This window comes from Malania oleifera, chromosome 12 (assembly GCF_029873635.1).
Source record: "Malania oleifera isolate guangnan ecotype guangnan chromosome 12, ASM2987363v1, whole genome shotgun sequence".
Lineage (NCBI taxonomy): Eukaryota > Viridiplantae > Streptophyta > Magnoliopsida > Santalales > Ximeniaceae > Malania > Malania oleifera.
The window spans coordinates 83,777,759-83,798,660 of record NC_080428.1 but is presented as its reverse complement, the minus strand read 5'-3'; the positions used below and the strand labels follow the sequence as shown (position 1 = coordinate 83,798,660).

Sequence of the window (20,902 nt, the reverse complement as noted above, 5' to 3'; positions counted from 1 at the left end):
CTCTGTGAGGACCTCTTTAGGTTGAGCAGCTTCAATCTGAGCAGCTCTTTGAGGTACTCCTTAAAATGAGTAGCTCCAATCCGAGCAGCTCTTTGAGTCACTCTTTAAGCCGAGCAGCTCCAATCCGAGCAGCTCTTTGAGGATCTCTTTAAGCTAAGCAGCTTAATATGAGCAGCTCTTTGAGGAACTTTTTAAGCCCAGCAGCTTCAATCTAAGCATCTCTTTGAGGTACTCTTTAAGACGAGCAGCTTCAATCCAAGCAGCTCTTTGAGGACCTCTTTAAGCCAAGCAGCTTCAATTTGAGCAGCTCTTTGAGGTACTCTTTAAGATGAACGGCTTCAATCCGAGCAGTTCTTTGAGTTACTCTTTAAGCCGAGCAGCTTCAATCCGAGCAGCCCTTTGAGGACCTCTTTAAGCCGAGCAACTTAATCCGGGCAGCTTTTTGAGGAACTTTTTAAGCCATGCAGCTTCAATTTGAGCAGCTCTTTGAGGTACTCTTTAGGTCGGGCAACTTCAATCCGAACAGCTCTTTGAGGTACTCTTTAAGCTGAGCAACTTTAATCCGAGCAGCTCTTTAAGGTACTCTTTAAGCCAAGCAACTTAATCCGAGCAGCTCTTTAAGGAACTTTCTAAGCCAAGCAGCTCTTTGAGGTACTCTTTACGCCTAGCAGCTTCAATCCGAGTAGCTCTTTGAGGTACTCTTTAAGCCGAGCAGCTTAATCTGAGCAACTTTTTGAGGACCTCTTCAAGCCGAGCAGCTTAATCAGAGCAGCTCTTTGAGGAACTTTTTAAGCCAAGAAGCTTAAAGCCGAGCAACTCTTTAGGCCTCATGAGCTTTGCTCATCAATTGGACCGTTTCTACATGCCTAATAAGCTGCACTCATTTGTTTGGGCTATCTTCAGGCCTCATGAGTTTTGCTCATCAGTTGGGTCGTTGCTTCATGCCTAGTGAGTTGTGCTCATCTGTTTGGGCAATCTTGGGGCCTCATGAGTTTTGCTCATCAATTGAGCCACTATTTCGTGCTTCATGAGTTGTTCTCATCTATTTGAGCTATCTTGGGGCCTCATGAGCTTTGCTCATCAATTGGGTCACTCTTTCGTGCCTCATAAGCTATGCTCATCTATTTGTGTTGTCTTGAGGCCTCATGAGCTAGGCTCATCAGTTGGGCCACTCTTTTGTGATTTAAAATCTTTTTGGGGGCCTGTAGCCATTCTTGAGGCTTGTAATTGTCTTTTCGAGATACGTACCTATTTAGCATACATGCCCGTTTGGGATACATACCTATTTGGGATGCTTACTTGCTCGAGATATGTACCTATTTGGGATGCGTACCAGCTCAAGATTTGTGCTTGCTTTGTTTGGGGATTCGTGCCCCCTAGTGATTCCCGCCTTCTTGTGATGTGTGATTTGTGATATTCGTGCCATGAGTTCGCGCCAATTTTGCTCTATAAAAGGGGCTTGCCCGTTCATACTTTCCTTGTCTTCAACGGAAGTTTCTTTTGCATTTACTAGGTACGCCCTTTCATCCTTCCTTTTAAAGTCTCTCTATCTTTGTTAGTTCTCACTCTAACACTTTATGTTGTATGCACATCACTTTTGCTCTGTTCTTCATACATTCTTCTTGTTCTTAATGTGTTCTTCACGTGTTCTTCAAGTGTTCTTCAAAGATTGTTGAAAGTTTGCTGCTTTTCGATCTTTCTTTTGGAAGAGTAAAAGTTGGTTTTCCCCTTGTCCTTTAAGGTCTCTCCCTTCGTTTGAGATAGAATCCTCTTAGGCTCAATCCACAACCCTAGTTAGTATAAGTAACACTAGGCCGCATTTGACCCACGAATATTTGCATGAACTACGCTGCTTGTTCTTCATTCCAGACAATATTCACCTTAGGCTACCCAACTGATCAGAATCTGCCCAACAGCCCGATTCCAATGAGGTCTGCTTATACACAAACTATTTTCACCTTAGTCTTAGGCTACCTTTTCACCCCCTTTTCTCTGATGTGTTACAATTTTATAACCTAGCACCTTGCCCCCAACTCGTACCTCACCCTAGTGTGCTTTGCAACTCTTCTCACTCGCAAAGGCCACCAACCTTAAGTTGCTTTATTTTGGTGTTGTTATCAGATAAGGAAGCACGCTGTAGAGCAGGAGATGTTTTACTTCAACTGCCTCACGTAATTCAAACTGTTTTCCACAGGTAATTCATCTATCCATAACAGGAAATTCAATTTCTTCTTCGCATCTAGGGAGCTGAATTTTCATGGGCCCCGCGTCTGGTCGACCCCTATTGATGGTGATATCTTTTATCCTATTCCTCTTGTATTTTTTATTCCTCCTGCTCTACATCTAAATCGACATGTTAATGGATAATTTGAAATCTAAAGGGGGCAAACTGATATACCCCAAAAATATCCTCATTAAAGAGGAAGACTGGATTTTGATTCCCTCATTAAAGCACTTTCCATAACCAACGAGGAGACTAAATCACCCACATTGACGGGGGTGGTCACAAAACCCCCCAAATCAATGTCCTAGAGTAATTCACGCAAGCGCAATAATGCACTCATAAATGTCGTATCACCGCAAGGTCAAACTCCACTACTATAAAAGGGGGACGTGGGGAAGAGGTGAGATCATCTCATTCACACCCATTCCTTACTGTTGCAATAAAACCTCTAGAGAAAGTCTCTTACTTAGGCATCGGAGTGATACCCCGAAGTACACCCCAGGTTCTCTAAGCCTTCTTTACCTTCTCTCTTTCAGATGGCCGTGATCAAAGAACGTCTCTAGAAATCGTTCAATTTCTTTCAGCAACAGTTGGCGTCGTCTGTGGAAAGTTCTTGAGAGGTTTTCTTTTCTGATCTTTGAATCATGACCACATCAAACAACTCGAAGTCAAAGCCTGCCATGGGTGACCAATCACCACAATCCGTACACTCTGCACCAAGTGACAATTCCGGCATGACAAGAGGTGAGTTTCTTGCTTTCCAGAAAAGGATGGACGACATGTTCAGTATGATCCTACAACAAAAGGATCATAAAGAGTTTGTTCCCCACCCTAAGCAAATAGATCTTGAGTCACATGGGAAGGCTGCAACCCAGCAAGAGATCGATGAAAAGGCTGACCCTGCAAAGAAGGTGGAGGATGCAAATAGTGTAGGAACCAACGAACAACAATCGAATGAACTTGAGGAAAGATTCAAAAGAATGTATCAGTTGGAGAAAATGATGAAGGAGGTTCGCAGCAACCCATCTTTCAAGGAGTCCTCACTAAAATCTTTACACCCACCCTTTACTAGAGAGGTAATGAACGTTTCCCTACCTAGTAAGTTTAAAATGCCGAGTTTGGAGAGACACAAAGGCTCATCCGATCCTGTCGACCATATGGATACCTTTAAAGTGTTGATGCAACTGCAAGGTGCACCAGATGCAATCATGTGCCGACCATTTGCAACCACTCTAAACGGAAACGCTAGGGCATGGTATCGGATCCTGAAACCTAGCTCTATCGGTTCCTTCTCCGAAATGGAGTAATAATTTACTGGACACTTAACAGCAGTCGAATGATAGCAAAAACTTCAGCTCATTTGATGAGCCTTGTTCAAGGAGAGAGAGAAACGTTGAAGAAGTTCATGCACCGTTTCGTTAATGCGACCCTAGGGATTCGAAATCTAGATCACAGGATAGTAGTAGCGGCTCTGACAATGGCTCTCCGGCCAAGAGATTTCTTCAATTCACTGGGGAAGAAACCCCCATCCAATATGAGAGAGCTGATGGCACAAGCTCAAAAGTACATCAACTTGGAGGAGGGGATGGACATGAGGAGAAGCCGAATCGACTTGAAAAGGAAGGGCTTGAGAGATATGGAGGTAACCGCTAGAGTAGGGAAGAAACAAGAGAGCAGCAAGCCGTTAAGCAATTCCAGGAAGTTAGGACCTGCAACTAAGTTACAGTCCTACACTCCCCTGAATGTCTCACGAGCAAATGTCCTGATGTACATCAAAGAAATAGGGTATGTTTCGTGGCCAGAGTCTATGCGTGCACCATCACATAAACGAAACACATCCAAATTATGTCAGTTCCACAAAGATCATGTGCTTGACACGAAAGAATGCATCCACTTGAAGAACGAAATCGAGGCCCTGATAAAGAGGTGGTATCTATCAAGGTTTGTGAAAAGAGGAGACCACCAAACAGAAGCTCGTGAACATAAGAAGCTAGAGGAAGAGCAGTTCAAATACTCCACTCAAATCCCTACAGTGCTCCTCCGCCCTTAGACTTTTCACTAGCATGCCATCTACATAAGCCTCCATGGTGTTCCTAAGTAAATCTTTGAATACTCTTTCTCTGGCTTCTTATGTTCACAAGCATCTACTCAGCGATCTCCTCTTTTCACAAACCCTAATAGATAATCCCTCCTTATGAGGGCCTCTAGCATGGTTTTAAATAACGGTCGTTACGCTAACGGCCGTTACGTAACGGAAATTGAAGGCTCTGAAACCGATACGGAACGATATTGCGTAGGGAAAAAATTCACAGCCGTAACGGCCGTTACGTCACCGTAACGATCCGTAGCAGCCGTTACCCAACGTTACAATTCGTAACGGTCCGTTACAGACTGTTACACTGGCCAACAGCTTGCCAATATTCCTGAATCCCTAAAGTCAGGCTTTCCACTGCTTTACCCCTCTCCCAACCACCCATCCTTGGCAGATCTGCCATTCAATCTAACATTCAAAGAGGAAAATAAAAATTGTACCTTGAACTTTTGTTGGACGAAGCTAAATAAGAAGGCTTCACTTCTTCGAAGCCTGAGAGTGAGATCAGATCTACTCATCTACGCCCTCAAGCAGTCGCATTCGCAGCCTTGTAGGAGCTGCAAACTTGTAGCAGCTTCGCGAGTCACTGGCGATAGCCCTGCAGCAGCTCCTCCGCCTCTACGAGTCGCCGATAGCCCTTTAGCAACTCCCTCTGCTAATCGTCGCCACTCACCACCGGCCAACCCTTCGATTTCGGCTTCGAAGCTTGGAGTCATCGGCCGTTCGTTCTTCAACTCCTTCGAGACTCCTCTCTCGGTCTCAGACTCTTTGCTCAGCACACCACTCTCAAGACTCAACTTCTCCACTCTCCAACGTATGAGATAAGTTTTAAGAGTCAATCAGTCAACACCCACTAGCCACTTAAACTTTTCATTATATTTTTCTTTTAAAAAAATTACATTTTGTTGTAATTGTAACTTCTATCATGTATGTTAAATTGAATTAAAAAAAAACATAATTTAATAGAGTAAAAATTAGAAATCAATAATAATCATATGTAAAATAAATTTTTCTTAATTTATGAATATTTTAATTGTCTTATTTTTTTTAAAAGTAATTATGAAAATCTAGTTCCATCACATATTTCTTTTTTCTTAATATTTTTTAAGTTATAAAACATCATTTTGACCTTAAATTTGAAATTAGGTAGAAAAAAAAAAATCTTCACATGATCTATTTTTTGTTTTTAGTTATCAAATAAAGTAAAATTTGATAACTTAATAAACAAAATTTTAACTTAATAGTTAATACATTAATAATTCTGATTTTTACTACTAGAATTTCTAGAAAAAAATTATTTTAATCCGTCTACTGAGAAAATGCTTAAAAAGTTAAATAGTCAATTTGTATTGTATGGATCTCTATAAGTGATGTATATGAAAGTAGAGCAAAAGTCTTTTTCACCTTTAAAATTACAAAGTTAATTTCTTATAGTTATAAATGAAAATAAAATCAAGTTAAAAAAAGTAATGAAAATATCTTTTTAAAGATAAAGGAATATATATTTTTTGTAATTATTTACACATTTTAAAGATATGTATTTATTGAAATCCTTTCAACAAGAGAATACATCCCTTAAATATATGCATAAACACTCTAATTTTATTAATAAATAAAATATCTAATATTTTATAATTTTGTTTATTTAAATATTTTTAAATAAACATTACTTATTATTTTTAATCAAATATTGTATTTTATTTTTACGTAATAAATATTTAAAATTAGGATTATTTAGTACAACTATTTAATATTCAAAAAATTACTAATTATAAACTCCGCCTGTGATGCACTTAATATCCAAATTTTTTCACACACAGCCGGTCCCAAGCCCGAGTTAAGGAGGGTTGCGTTAGGCAGCTGACAGCCAGCGTAAAATTTGTCAGATCACTATGATATAAATCTTTACCGAATATTTGCTGGGGCGTCCCATACGAGCGACGCGTTGCACTTGAACCACCCGGGTGTAGCGAAAAGTGGGCGAGGGAGGACTAGGTCGTCGCCCCGAAGCGACGCGCCGTGTCGGCGCCCGGGTACGATGTCAAATATGCAAGGGTTCCTACATCATTCTAGACGTGGGCAGGTAAAAATGTTAGTTCAAGAAACTAGGATTAGATTAGCAACTTTGAATATAGGGACACTTACGGGTAAAAGCATGGAAATTGTGGATACAATGATTAAAAGAAGAATTAATATAATTTGCCTTCAAGAAACTAAGTAGGTGGGGGAGAAAGCTAAAGAAATCGATAAATCAGGATTTAAACTTTGGAACACTGGAAAAGAAAAACATAAGAATGGAGTAGGCATTATTATAGACAAAAACTTAAAAGATAGCGTTGTGGATGTAAGGGATAGAATTATAAAAATCAAGATGGTATTAGGACAAAAGATAATAAATATCATTAGTGCTTATGCTCCTCAAGTTGGCTTAGCAAAGAATCTTAAGAGACAATTTTGGAAAGATATGGATAGTATTATACAAGGCATACCAGGGACTGAGAAAATATTTATAGGAGGAGATCTGAATGGACACGTTGGAAGAGATAATAAAAATTATGAGAGGATACATAGAGGATATGGATATGGAGACAAAAATGAGTATGGGGAGATGATCTTAGACTTTGCTATGTCATATGATTTTAGCATAATGAATACTTGCTTTAAGAAAAGAGAAGAACACTTAATAACCTTTAAAAGTAGACAAAATAGAAGTCAAATAGATTTTTTTTTTAACTAGGAGGGTAGATCGTTTATCATGCAAGGATTGTAAAGTTATTCCAGGTGAAAGCCTAACCACACAACATAAAGTCTTAGTGTTAGATATATGTATTAAAAAATGAAAGAAAAAAGATAAAATAAACCAATGTAGGAGAACTAGATGGTGGAACCTAAAAGGAGAAAATATAATAAAATTTAAAGATAAAATGATCAAAGATGGGGATTGGACCTTAGAGGATAGGATAGATACAAATACTCTTTAAAATAGATTAGTTAGCTCTATTAAAAAAATAGCAAAAGAGATTTTAGGTGAATCAAGGGGAAGATTCTCGAATAGCAAAGAGAGTTGGTGGTGGGATAAAGATGTACAAAAAATTATAAAGACAAAATGAATTTGGTATAAAACGTGGCAAAAATGTAGAAACAAAAATAACTTTGAAAAATATAAGGAGGCAAGAAAAGATGCAAAAAGGGCCGTTAATGAAGCTAAATATAGATCATTTAATAGTTTGTATAATAGATTAGGTACAAAAGAAGGCGAAAGAGATATATTTAAACTTGCTAAAGCTAGAAAAAGGAAGAGCAGGGACTTAGGAAATGTAAAATGTATAAAAAGTGAGGATGATATTGTCTTGATTAAGGACGAAGATATTAAAGAAAGATGGCGAAATTACTTTAGTAAGTTGTTTAATGAAAACCAAATAGAAGGCTTAAACTTAGAATTGTCAAATGAGGAAAATACTAAAAATATAAGATTTATTCGCAAAATTAGAGTTAACGAAATTAAGTTTACACTAAAAAAGATGAAAAATGGGAAAACTAAGGGACCAAATAACATCCCAATTAAAGTTTGGAAATGCTTGTGTGATAACGGAATTATATGGTTAACTAATTTATTTAATACAATTGTAAAAACTAAGAAAATGTCAGATGAATGGAGGAAAAGCACTTTAATACCTATATACAAAAATAAAAGAGATATTCAAAATTGTAATAACTATCGTGGAATTAAACTTATGAGTCATACAATGAAACTATGGGAAAGGGTAGTTGAACAAAGATTAAGGTTAGAAACAAAGATCTCAAAAAATCAATTTTGTTTTATGCTTGGGAGATCTACCACAGAAGCTATTTATCTTTTAAGAAGATTAATGGAAAAGTTTAGAGAAAAGAAGAGGGACTTGCATATGATATTTATTGACCTTGAGAAAGCATATGATAGGATACCTAGGGATGTTCTATGGTGGGTTTTAGAAAAAAAGGGTATATGTTGTAGGTATACCGATGTCATTAAGGATATGTACAATGGAATAATGACTAGTGTAAGGACTATAGATGGAGAAACTAGAGAATTTCCAATTACCATAGGTGTACATCAAGTATCTGCTTTGAGTCCTTATCTTTTTGCTTTAGTGATGGACCAATTGACTAAGAGTATTCGAAAGGAGGTTCCATGGTATATGTTGTTTGCAGATGATATTGTATTAATTGACAAAACTAGGGACGGAGTAGAGGCTGAGTTAGAATTATGGAGAGAAACTTTGGAATCTAGAGGTTTTAGGATAAGTAGAAATAAAACAGAATATATAAAATATAATTTTAGTAATGTTAGAAGGAATATTGGAGACAAAGTTAAACTTGATGATGAAAAAATAAATAGCATTTGTAGATTTTGATACCTTGGATCTATTATGCAAGCTGAAGGAGAAATTGAAAAAGATGTAATGCATAGAGTTAAAGCAGTTTGGTTAAAATGGAGAAGTGCTTCAAGTGTGCTATGTGATCGTAGAATACCCTTAAAATTGAAAGGGAAGTTTTATAGGATAGCTATAAAACCAACTATGCTATATGGATCGGAATGTTGGGCGACGAAGAAACATAATATCCAAAAAGTAAAAGTTACCGAGATGAGAATGCTTAAATGGATAAGTGGTATAACATTAAAAGATAAATTAAGGAATAAACATATTCATGGTAAGTTAGGTGTAACTCCTATAGAAGATAAGATAAGGAAGGGACGACTCAGATGGTATGGACACTTGCAACGTAGAAGGGGTAGAGGTAGACCTAAAATAACTTGAGAGGAGATAGTGAGTAAGGATTTAATATCCTTAAATCTATCAAAAGAAATGGTCCATGATCGCATAAATTGGTGGAAAATGATTCATATAACCGATCCCACTTAGTGGGACTAAGGCTTGGTTTTGTTGTTGTTGTTGTTTACTAATTATATTATACCTATCATTTTTTTTATAAGGTTGTAACTTTGTATTTTCTCTATGTCTTGTGTAAAGATCATCAAATCAAGTCTATTAAGATGCCACGTGAGAGAACAAATGAGAACTTACCTAGTGAGGGATATTGGATGGCATTTTGGTACTGTGGACTCTCGTTCTTCAAGTGAGATGCATTCTCCATATCATGCCCATGATCTCTGTGGAACTGACATAATTTGGATGTATTTCGTTATGTGATGGTGCGCGTATAGGCTCTTGCCACAAAACATACCCTCTTTCTTTGATGTACATCAAGACATTTGCTCGTGAGACATTCAAGGAGTGCATGACTAGAACTTGGTTGCAGGTCCTAACTCCCTAAAACTGCCTAGCGGCTTGCTACTCTCTTACTTCTTCCCTGCTCTGGCGGTTTCCTCCATACCTCTCGAGCCCTTCCTTTTCAAGTCAATTTGGCTTCTCCTCGTGTCCGTCACCTCCTGTAGGTTGATATATTTTTGAGCTTGTGCCATCAGCTCTCCTATATTGGCTAGGAGTTTCTTCCCCAGTGAATTCAAGAAATCTCGTAGCTAGAGAGCCGTTGTCAGAGCCGCTACTACGACCCTGTGATCCAGGTTTCGAATCTCTAGGGTCGCATTGACCAAGCGGTGCATGAACTTCTTCAACGTTTCTCTCTCTCCTTGAACAAGGCTCATCAGAATGAGTCGAAATTTTTACTATCCTTCGGCTGCTAATGAAGTGTCCAGTAAACTGTTGCTTCCATTTTGAAGAAGGAATCGATAGAGTTAGGCTTCAAGATCCAATATCATGCCCTAGCATTCCCTTTTAGAGTGGCTGCAAATGCTCGACATATGATTATATCTGGTGCACCCTTACAGTTGCAACAACACTTTAAAGGTATCTAGATGATTGACAGGATCAGATGAGCATTTATCTCTCCAACTCGATTTTTAAACTTACTAGGTAGGGGGAACATTCATTACCTCTCTAGTAAAGGGTGGGTCTGAAGATTTCAGCGAGAACTCCCCAAAGGATGGGTTGCTGCAAACCCCATTCATAATTTTCTCCAACAAATTTATTCTTTTAATTTTTCCTCCAGTTCATTCGATTGTTGTTCGTAGGTTCCTACACTATTTACATACTCCACCTTCTTTGTCAGCCTTTTCATCGATCTCCTACTAGGCCGCAAGTCTTCCCACGTGACTCAAAATCTGTTTGCTTAGGGTGGGGATCAGACTCTTTATGATCCTTTTGCTATAGGATCATACTGAAAATGTCCTCCAATCCTTTTCTGGAAAGCAAGGAAACTCACCTCTTGTCACGCCGAATTATCACCTGATGCAAAGTGTACAGATTGGGGTGACTGGTCCACCCATGGCAGGCTCTGATTTCGAGTTGTTTAATGTGATTATGATTCAAAGATTGGAAAAGAAAACCTCTCAAGAACTTCCCACAGACAGCCGACAACTGTTGATGATGAAATTGACCGATTTTGAAAAACATTCTCACTAACGACACCTGATGAACGAGAGAAAGTAAAGAAGACAGGCTTGGATGACTTGGGGGTGTACTCTGGGATCATTCAATGCCTAACTAGTGGACTTCTCGAAAAAAGGTTTATTGCAACAGTAAAGAATTGCGGTATTATAAATGAGATGATCTCACCTTCCCACATTACTCTTTTATAGTAGTGGAGTTTGACTTTGAGGGTGTGATCGACATTTATGAAACTCATTATTGCGCTATGCGTGAATTACTTAGAATTGATTTTGGTGGGTTGGTGCGCCGTTTTGTAAACACCCCCATCAATGTGGGTGATTTATTTTAATGTCTGTAATGGAAAGCATATTAATGAGGGTAATCAAAATGGGTCTTCCTCTTTAATGGAGGATATTTTTGGAGAGTATATTAGCAGCAAACCCTAAGTCAAATGAACAAACCTAACAGCTTTATAGGCAACGCAATCCCTAAAAACAAACAAATATCTTCAATTACAAGCTATTATCTTCTAAACATCATAAACATAAACAAAAGATAGATAAATGGAAATATTATCAAAAGAAGAGAGAGCGAGAGAGAAGAGAGATGACGAGAGAGATCGAGAGATGATGAGAGATAGAAAGAGAGAGGAGAGAAGAGGAGAGTGAGAGAAGATGAGATGAGAGAGAGAGGAGAAAGAGAAAAAATAAAAGAATGATAAAAAAATCATAATAAAATAAACACCGAAACCTTGGATGAACATTGGTTCATATATTAACTGCATTGCATCCACTGGCTAGCTCTGGTTTCCGACGAAGTTGGTCTCGAACACTCACAGAAAACAGGCGAACCAGAGACGGCGATGAGCAATGCGGGAAGACGATGACTGGCCGGGCTGGTGCATATGAAGCAAGTCGCCAAACAAATCACATTAAGAAAGAAACGCCGGGTTCGGGTTAAAATCTAGGGTTCGGTAAACAACGCCGTAGAATTAAATAAAAACCAAAAGCCAACGAGGTGTAAAACTAAAGCGAGTAAGTTTTTGGTATAGAAATGAATAAATAAACAAGAAAATCAATACGGAAAAAAAAAACTATAGAAGCTTTGAAACATCGAAAAGAAACAGAAGAAATTTAAATGTTGGAGGCTTAAATTAAAAAAATAAAACAGAAATATTTAAAACACCACCTTCCTCTTACCTAAAATTGAAAACAAACATTACACTAATTAAAGGCTAAGTACACAATTTAACATTGGCAAATCAACATAGTAAACAAAAATTAACTTAAATAAATAGAGTTCACTAGTATTAAAAACAAAAATACAATTAATATTTTATTATTATTGCTACTATATTTGAAACATACATCATAATTGATAGGAACATTATCGGTTTAGATAGTTATAAGCCTAACATGTTGTGTGTGGTGATTTTAAAACAATAATATATAATAATAATTAAAAAATTAATTATTCAATGGACTAATAATAATAATTATTAAAATTCTCCACTTCTCCAACGTATTTTATGAAAGATGAGATAAGTTTAAGAGTCAATCAGTCAACACCCACTAGCCACCTTAAACTTTTCATTTATTTTTTCTTTTAAAAAAATTACAATTTGTTTGTAATTGAAACCTTCTATCATGTATTATGTTAAATTTATATTAAAAAAAAACATAATTTATTAATAGAGTAAAACAATTTAGGAAATCAAATAATAAATCATGGCTAAATAAATTTCTTTAATTTATGACTCTTTAATTGTCTTATTATTTTTAAAAAGTAATTATGAAAATCTAGTTCCATCACATACTTCTTTTTTTCTTAATATTTTTTTTAAGTTATATAAACATCATTTGACCCCTTAAAAATTTGAATTAGGTGGTAAAGCAAAAAAAAAAAAAAACTCTTCACATGATTATTTTTTGTTTTTAGTTATCACTAAAGTAAAATTGATAACTTAATTAAACAAAATTAAACTTAATAGTTAATACATATAATTCTGATTTAATACTAAGAATTTCTAGTGTAACAAAATTATTTTAATCCGTTTCTCTGAGGGAAAATGCTTTTAAAAAGTTAAAATAAGTCAATTTGTATTGTATGGATCTCTATAAGGTGATGTATATGAAACAGTAGGAGCAAAAGTCTTTTTCACCTTTTAAAATTACCAAAAAAAAAGTTAATTTCTTATAGTAATTATAAATGGAAAAAAATAAAACTTCAAGTAAAAAAAAAGTAATGAAAAATATCTTTTTAAAGATTTAAAGGGAATATATATTTTAATTTTTGTAATTATTTACACATTTTAAAAGAATATGTATTATTGAATCCTTTCAACAAGAAGAAATACATCCCTTAAATATATGCATATAACACTCTAATTTTATTAATAAATAAAATTAGCTAATATTTTATAATTTGTTATTTAAATATTTTAAAAAAAAACATTACTTATTATTTTTTTCTTAATCAAATACTTGTATTTTATTTTACGTCATAAAATATTTAAAAACTTAGGATTATTTAGTACAAACTATTTACTATTCAAAAAAAAATACTTAATTATAACACTCGCACTGTGATGCACTTAATATCCAAATTTTCTCACACACAAGCCGGTCCCACAGCCCGAGTTATAAGGGAGGGTTGCGTAGGCAAGCTGACAGCCCAGCGTTAAAAATTGTTGTCAGAATCACTATGATCAACTCTTTACCGAAATATTTGCTTCTGGGGCGTCCCTACGAGCGAACGCGGTTGCCTTGAACAACCCGGGTGTTTATTTTGTTTTTGTTTGTTTGTTTGTTATTTTTTTGTTGTATTTTGGTGTATTTATTTTTGTAGCGAAAAGGGAAAAAAAACGTTGGGCGAGCGGAGGACTAGTGTCGTCGCCCGAGCGAGACCGCGCCGGTGTCGGCGCCCGGGTACGATGTTTCAAATATGCGAGGGTTTTCTACATTCATTCTCGACGGGGCAGGTTTTAAACATGTTAATTTCAAGGAAAACTAGGAATTAGATTTATGCAAACTTTGAATATAGGGACACTTACGGGTTTAGTGTAAATTAATTAACAAACCATTTAATAAAGCATGGAAAAAATTTGGAGGGATACAATGATTTAATAAAAAAGAAGAATTACTTAATCTAATTGCTTTCAAGAAACTAAGTAGGCTGGGGGGAGAAAAGCAAAGAAACGATTTTAAATCGGATTAAAAAACTTTGGAAACACTGGAACAAGAAAACATAAGAATGGAGTAGGCATTTTAATAGACAAAAACTTAAAAGATAGCGGTTTGTGGATTGTAAGGGATAGACTTATAAAACAATTCAAGATGGTATTAGAGACAAAAAGATAATAAATATCATTAGTGCTATGCTCCTCAAGTTGCTCGCTTAGGCAAAGACATCTTAAGAGACAATTTTGGAAGATATGGTAGATTATAACAAGCATACAGGACTGAGAAAATATTTATAGGAGGAGGATCTGAATGGGACACGGTTTGGAAGAGATAATAAAATTATGAGAGGATACATAAGAGATTTATGGATATGGATGGACAAAATGCGTATGGGACGATTGATGATCTTTAGATTGCTATGTCATCTGATTTAGCATAATGAATACTTGCTTTTTAAAGAAAAAGAGAAGACACTAAAACCTTTTAAACGTATACAAAATTAAGAAGTCAAATAGATTTTTTTTTTAAAACTAGGGACGGGTAGGGATCGTTTATATGCCAAGGATTGTAAGGGTTATTCCAGGTGAAAAGCCTAACCACACAACCATAAAGTCTTATTGTTAGATATATGTCATAAAAAATGAAAGAAAAAAGGATAAAAAAGATCAAAAATAAACCAATGTTAGGCAGGGAAAACTAGATGATGGTGGAAAACCTAAAAAGGAGGAGAACATATAAATAAAATTTTAAAAGATAAAAATGATCAAAGATCAAATGATGGGGATTGGACCTTAGACGGCTTAGGATAGAACAATACTCTTAAAATAGATTAGTTAGCTTATTAAAAAATAGCAAAAGAGATTTTAGGTGAAATCAAGGGAAAGATTTCTCGAATAGCAAGAGGAGGTTGAGTGGTGGGGATAAGATTGTACAAAAAAATTTATAAAGACAAAATGAAATTTGGTATAAAAAACGTGGCAAAAAAAGTAAGTAGAGAAGAAACAAAACTAACTTTGAAAATATAAGGAGGCAAGAAAAGATTGGCAAAACAAAAGGGCCCGTTAATGTTTAAGTTAATGAAGCTACATATAGATCATTTAATAGTTTGTATAATAGATTAGGTACAAAGAAGGCGAAAAAAGGAAAGAGCTGGAACGAGATATATTTAAACTTGCTAAAGTCAGAAAAAAAAGGGACAAAAAAAGAGCAGGGACTCCTCTTAGAAATGTAAGTTAAAATGTAATAAAAAAATTGAGCGATGATATTGTCTTGATTAAAGGACGAAAGCTACTTTTTAATAAAGGAAAAGTGGCCGAAATTACTTCGTACGTTGTTTTAATTGGGAAAACCAAATCAGACAGGGCTTCCTTAAAACTTTAGAACTTGGGTCAAAATTTGAGGAAAATACTAAAAAATACTAATATTTATTCGCCGGCAAAAATTAGATGTTAACGAAATAAAGTTACCACTAAAAAAAAAAGATTGAAAAAATGGGGGGAACAAACTAAGGGAACCAAATACAACATCCCAATTAACGTTTGGACATGCTTGTGTGTGTGGCTGATAAACGGAATATATTGGTTAACTAATTTATTAATACCATTGTAAAAACTAAAAGGGAAAAATGTCACGCTTGGCATGGAGGAAAGGGAAAAAAAAAAAGAAACAACAAAAAGAAAAAACGCACTTAATACCTATATACAAAAAATAAAAAGAGATATTCAAATTGTAATAACTCTCGTGGAATTAAACTTATGAATTCATACAATTGAAAAACTATGGGACAAGGGTAGTTGAACAAAGATTACGGTTTAAGGAAAACAAGATCTCAAAAAAAAAAAAATCCCATTTTGTTTTATGCTTGGCGATCTACCACCGCAAACGCTTTACTTTCTCTTTTAGAAGATTAATCTGGAAAAAATTAGAGAAAAAAGAAAAGAGCGGACTTGCATAATTGATATGATATTTATTGACTTGAGGACACAAAAGAAAAGCATTATGATGGATTACCTAGGGATGTTTCTTTATGCGTGGGTTTTTAGAAAAAAACAAACAAAAAGGGGTATATGTTGTAGGTGGTTCTACCGATGTCCACTACTTAAGGATATGCTACAATGGACATAAATAATGCATAGTGTAAGGGACTATAAGATGGAGGAAAAGGAAACGGAAGAAAAAAACTAGGGGAGCATTTCCAAAATTACCTACGGTTGTTACAATTCAGTATCTGCTTTTGGAGTTCTTTATCTTTTTGCTTAGTGATGGACCACTTGACTAAGGAGTATTCGAAAAATAGAAGGTTCCATGGTATATGTTGTTGCATATGATATTGTATAATTGACGAAACCTCGGGACGGATAGAGGTGAGTAGAATTAATGGAGGAGAAGAAACTTTGGAAATCTAATCTAGAGGTTTTTTAGGCTAAGTAGAAATAAAAACAGAATATATAAAAATATTAATTTTTTAGTAATGTTAGAAGAATATTGGGAACAAAGTTTAAAACTGATGATTGAAAAAAATAACTATCATTTGTAGTTTTGATAACCTTGGATCTATTATGCCAAAGCTGAAGGATGAAATTGAACAAGATTGTATGCATCGAGTTTTAAAGCCGTTTGGTTTTAAAGTTTGGTTTTTTTAAAATGAGAAGTGCCAGAGAAAGGGAAGAAAGTTAGAAAGAAGAACGAAGTGCTTCAAGTGTGCTATGTGATCGTAGAATACCCTAAAATTGAAAGGGAAGTTTTATAGGATAGCTATAAGACCAACTATGCTATATGGATCGGAATGTTGGGCGACGAAGAAACATAATATCCAAAAGTAAAGTTACCGAGATGAGAAGGCTTAAATGGATAAGTGGTATAACATTAAAAGATAAATTAAGGAATAAACATAATCATGGTAAGTTAGGTGTAACTCCTATAGAAGATAAGATAAGGAAGGGACGACTCAGATGGTATGGACACTTGCAACGTAGAAGGGGTAGAGGTAGACCTAAAATAACTTGAGAGGAGATAGTGAGTAAGGATTTAATATCCTTAAATCTATCAAAAGAAATGGTCCATGATCGCATAAATTGGTGGAAAATGATTCATATAACCGATCCCACTTAGTGGGACTAAGGCTTGGTTTTGTTGTTGTTGTTGTTTACTAATTATATTATACCTATCATTTTTTTTATAAAGGTTGTAACTTTGTATTTTCTCTATGTCTTGTGTAAAGATCATCAAATCAAGTCTATTAAGATGCCACGTGAGAGAACAAATGAGAACTTACCTAGTGAGGATATTGGATGGCATTTTGGTACTGTGGACTCTCGTTCTTCAAGTGAGATGCATTCTTCCATATCATGCCCATGATCTCTGTGGAACTGACATAATTTGGATGTATTTCGTTTATGTGATGGTGCGCGTATAGGCTCTTGCCACAAAACATACCCTCTTTCTTTGATGTACATCAAGACATTTGCTCGTGAGACATTCAAGGAGTGCATGACTAGAACTTGGTTGCAGGTCCTAACTCCCTAAAACTGCCTAGCGGCTTGCTACTCTCTTACTTCTTCCCTGCTCTGGCGGTTTCCTCCATACCTCTCGAGCCCTTCCTTTTCAAGTCAATTTGGCTTCTCCTCGTGTCCGTCACCTCCTGTAGGTTGATATATTTTTGAGCTTGTGCCATCAGCTCTCCTATATTGGCTAGGAGTTTCTTCCCCAGTGAATTCAAGAAATCTCGTAGCTAGAGAGCCGTTGTCAGAGCCGCTACTACTACCCTGTGATCCAGGTTTCGAATCTCTAGGGTCGCATTGACCAAGCGGTGCATGAACTTCCTCAACGTTTCTCTCTCTCCTTGAACAAGGCTCATCAGATGAGTCGAAATTTTTACTATCCTTCGGCTGCTAATGAAGTGTCCAGTAAACTGTTGCTCCATTTTGAAGAAGGAATCGATAGAGTTAGGCTTCAAGATCCAATATCATGCCCTAGCATTCCCTTTTAGAGTGGCTGCAAATGCTCGACATATGATTATATCTGGTGCACCTTACAGTTGCAACAACACTTTAAAGGTATCTAGATGATTGACAGGATCAGATGAGCATTTATCTCTCCAAACTCGATATTTTAAACTTACTAGGTAGGGGAACATTCATTACCTCTCTAGTAAAGGGTGGGTCTGAAGATTTCAGCGAGAACTCCCCAAAGGATGGGTTGCTGCAAACCCCATTCATCATTTTCTCCAACAAATTTATTCTTTTAAATTTTTCCTCCAGTTCATTCGATTGTTGTTCGTAGGTTCCTACACTATTTACATCCTCCACCTTCTTTGTCAGCCTTTTCATCGATCTCCTACTAGGCCGCAGTCTTCCCACGTGACTCAAAATCTGTTTGCTTAGGGTGGGGATCAGACTCTTTATGATCCTTTTGCTATAGGATCATACTGAAAATGTCCTCCATCCTTTTCTGGAAAGCAAGGAACTCACCTCTTGTCACGCCGGAATTATCACCTGATGCAAAGTGTACAGATTGGGGTGACTGGTCACCCATGGCAGGCTCTGATTTCGAGTTGTTTAATGTGATTATGATTCAAAGATTGGAAAAGAAAACCTCTCAAGAACTTCCCACAGACAGCGCCAACTGTTGCTGAATGAAATTGAACGATTTTTGAAAACATTCTCAATCACGACCACCTGAAAGAGAGAAAGTAAAGAAAGGCTTGGATGACTTGGGGTGTACTCCTGGGGATCACTTCAATGCCTAAATAAGGGACTTTCTCGAAAGGTTTTATTGCAACAGTAAAGAATTGGTATAAATGAGATGATCTCACCTCTTCCCCACATTACTCTTTTATAGTAGTGGAGTTTGACTTTGAGGTGATACGACATTTATGAACTCATTATTGCGCTTGCGTGAATTACTCTAAGACATTGATTTGGTGGGTTTTGTAACCACCCCCATCAATGTGGGTGATTTATTTTCCTTGTCTGTAATGGAAAGCATTTTAATGAGGTAATCAAAATCTGGTCTTCCTCTTTAATGAGGATATTTTTGGAGTATATTAGCAGCAAACCCTAATGTCAAATGAACAAACCTAACAGCTTTATATGCAACGCAATCCCTAAAAAACAAACAATATCTTCAATTACCAAGCATATTATCTTCTAAAATCATAAACATTAAACAAAGATAGATAAATGAAATATTATCAAAAGAAGAGAGAGAGAGAGAGAGAGAGAGAGAGATAGAGAAAAAAAATAAAATGAATGATAAAAAATCATTAATAAAATAACACCGAACCTTGGATGAACAATTGGTCATCATATTAACTGCATTGCATCCACTGGCTAGCTCTGGTTTCCGACGAAGTTGGTTCGAACACTCACAGAAACAGGCGAACCAGAGACGGCGATTGAGCAATGCGGGAAGACGATGACTGGCCTGGCTGGTGCATATGACGCAGTCGCAACAAATCAAATAAGAAATCGCCGGGGTTCGGGTAAAATCTAGGGTTCGGTAAACAACTGCCGTAGAAATTAAATAAAAACCCAAAAGCCAACGGAGTTTAAAACTTAAAGCGAGTTATGGTATATAAATGAATAAATAAACAAGAAAAATCAATACGGAAAAAAAAAACTATAGAAAGCTTTGAAAAATAGAAACAGAAATTTAAATTTTGGAGCTATAAATTAAAAAAATAAAACAGAAATATTTAAAACAATTTCCTTTAATAAAATTGAAAACAAACATTACACTAATTAAAGGGCTAAGTATCACATCATTTAACATTGCAAATCCACATAGTAAAAAAAATTAACTAAAATAAATAGAGTTCACTATTATTAAAACAAAAATTACAATTAATATTTTTATTATTATTGCTACTATTTATTTTGAAACATACACTCATAATTGATAGGAACATTCATAGGTTTAGATAGTTATAAGAATAACATTTGTTGTGTGGTGATTTTAAAAAATAATAATAATAATAATAATTAAAAAATTTAATTAATTCAATGACTAATTAATTAATAATTATTAAATATTGTAATATAATATATAAATATATATGATATATATATATATATATATATAATTAGATCGAATCTTCCTAAACAATCCGGTTGATTGGAATTTCATTTCCAATTCATCAAAGGCGCCCCCTAGCCTACGCCAAGTCTCTTTCTCTCCTCACGTTGTCCCACTCCCTCTCTTCATTTTTCCTCTATCCGTAAGCCGACTCAAAAGACGAACACCACCATCAGGTCTCGGTTTCGATTCTTAGCAAATTAATTAGACCAGATTTTTGATTTTGGAATTTAAGCACCACTCCAAGGTTAAGGTGAGAAGTACAAATTATGTCTATTGTTTTAAAAAATTTTAACCGATTAAATTGTAGTATTTAATTATTAAATTGTAGTATTTGACTATATCGAAATTTTGGGAATATTTTTGAATTAAGTTAAATTGTAGGAATTTAATAAAATTATATTTATGGGAATATTTTGAAATTAGATTAAACTGCGGGGATTTGATCATATTGGTGTTTTTAAATATGTTAGAAATTAAATTTAAATATATGAAGTAGATCATACCCGCATTTTTTTGTTAGAATCTAACCGGTTAATTTGAATACGTGGCCCTAGGAAATGTTAAAATAATTATAATTTTGGAGTATAGCTAATTAAACCTAGGCATGTGAATATAGGGATTTGTGCAAACACCGCGGGCGTCGGTTTAGGATCCTTGCAGACACGTTCTCAGTAAACAGGTAAGGGAAATAAATTACTTTATGACTTTTTAGAAATTAATTGATTAATTTAAAGTAAATTTTGAATATATATTATATGTAATTTTCTAACTTATCAAGCATATGAAAATAATGGCTTTGAATTATTATATGTTTTTCTGGACAAGTATATAAACATAACAAATTAATTGATTCAAATTTCATAAAATTGCTGACTTAACTTAATCCCCTTACTTG

At 35.5% G+C, this 20,902-nt stretch overlaps 1 long non-coding RNA gene across 1 annotated transcript in view; it reads right to left on the bottom strand.

The window, feature by feature from the left end:
- Positions 1-19,486, bottom strand: part of LOC131144766 (uncharacterized) — a 38,066-nt gene extending 18,580 nt beyond the window's left edge. The window contains exon 1 of the long non-coding RNA XR_009133905.1: positions 19,213-19,486. This is a non-coding gene — a long non-coding RNA (uncharacterized LOC131144766). The remainder of the gene's footprint in view (positions 1-19,212) is intronic.
- Positions 19,487-20,902: the final 1,416 nt, after the last annotated feature.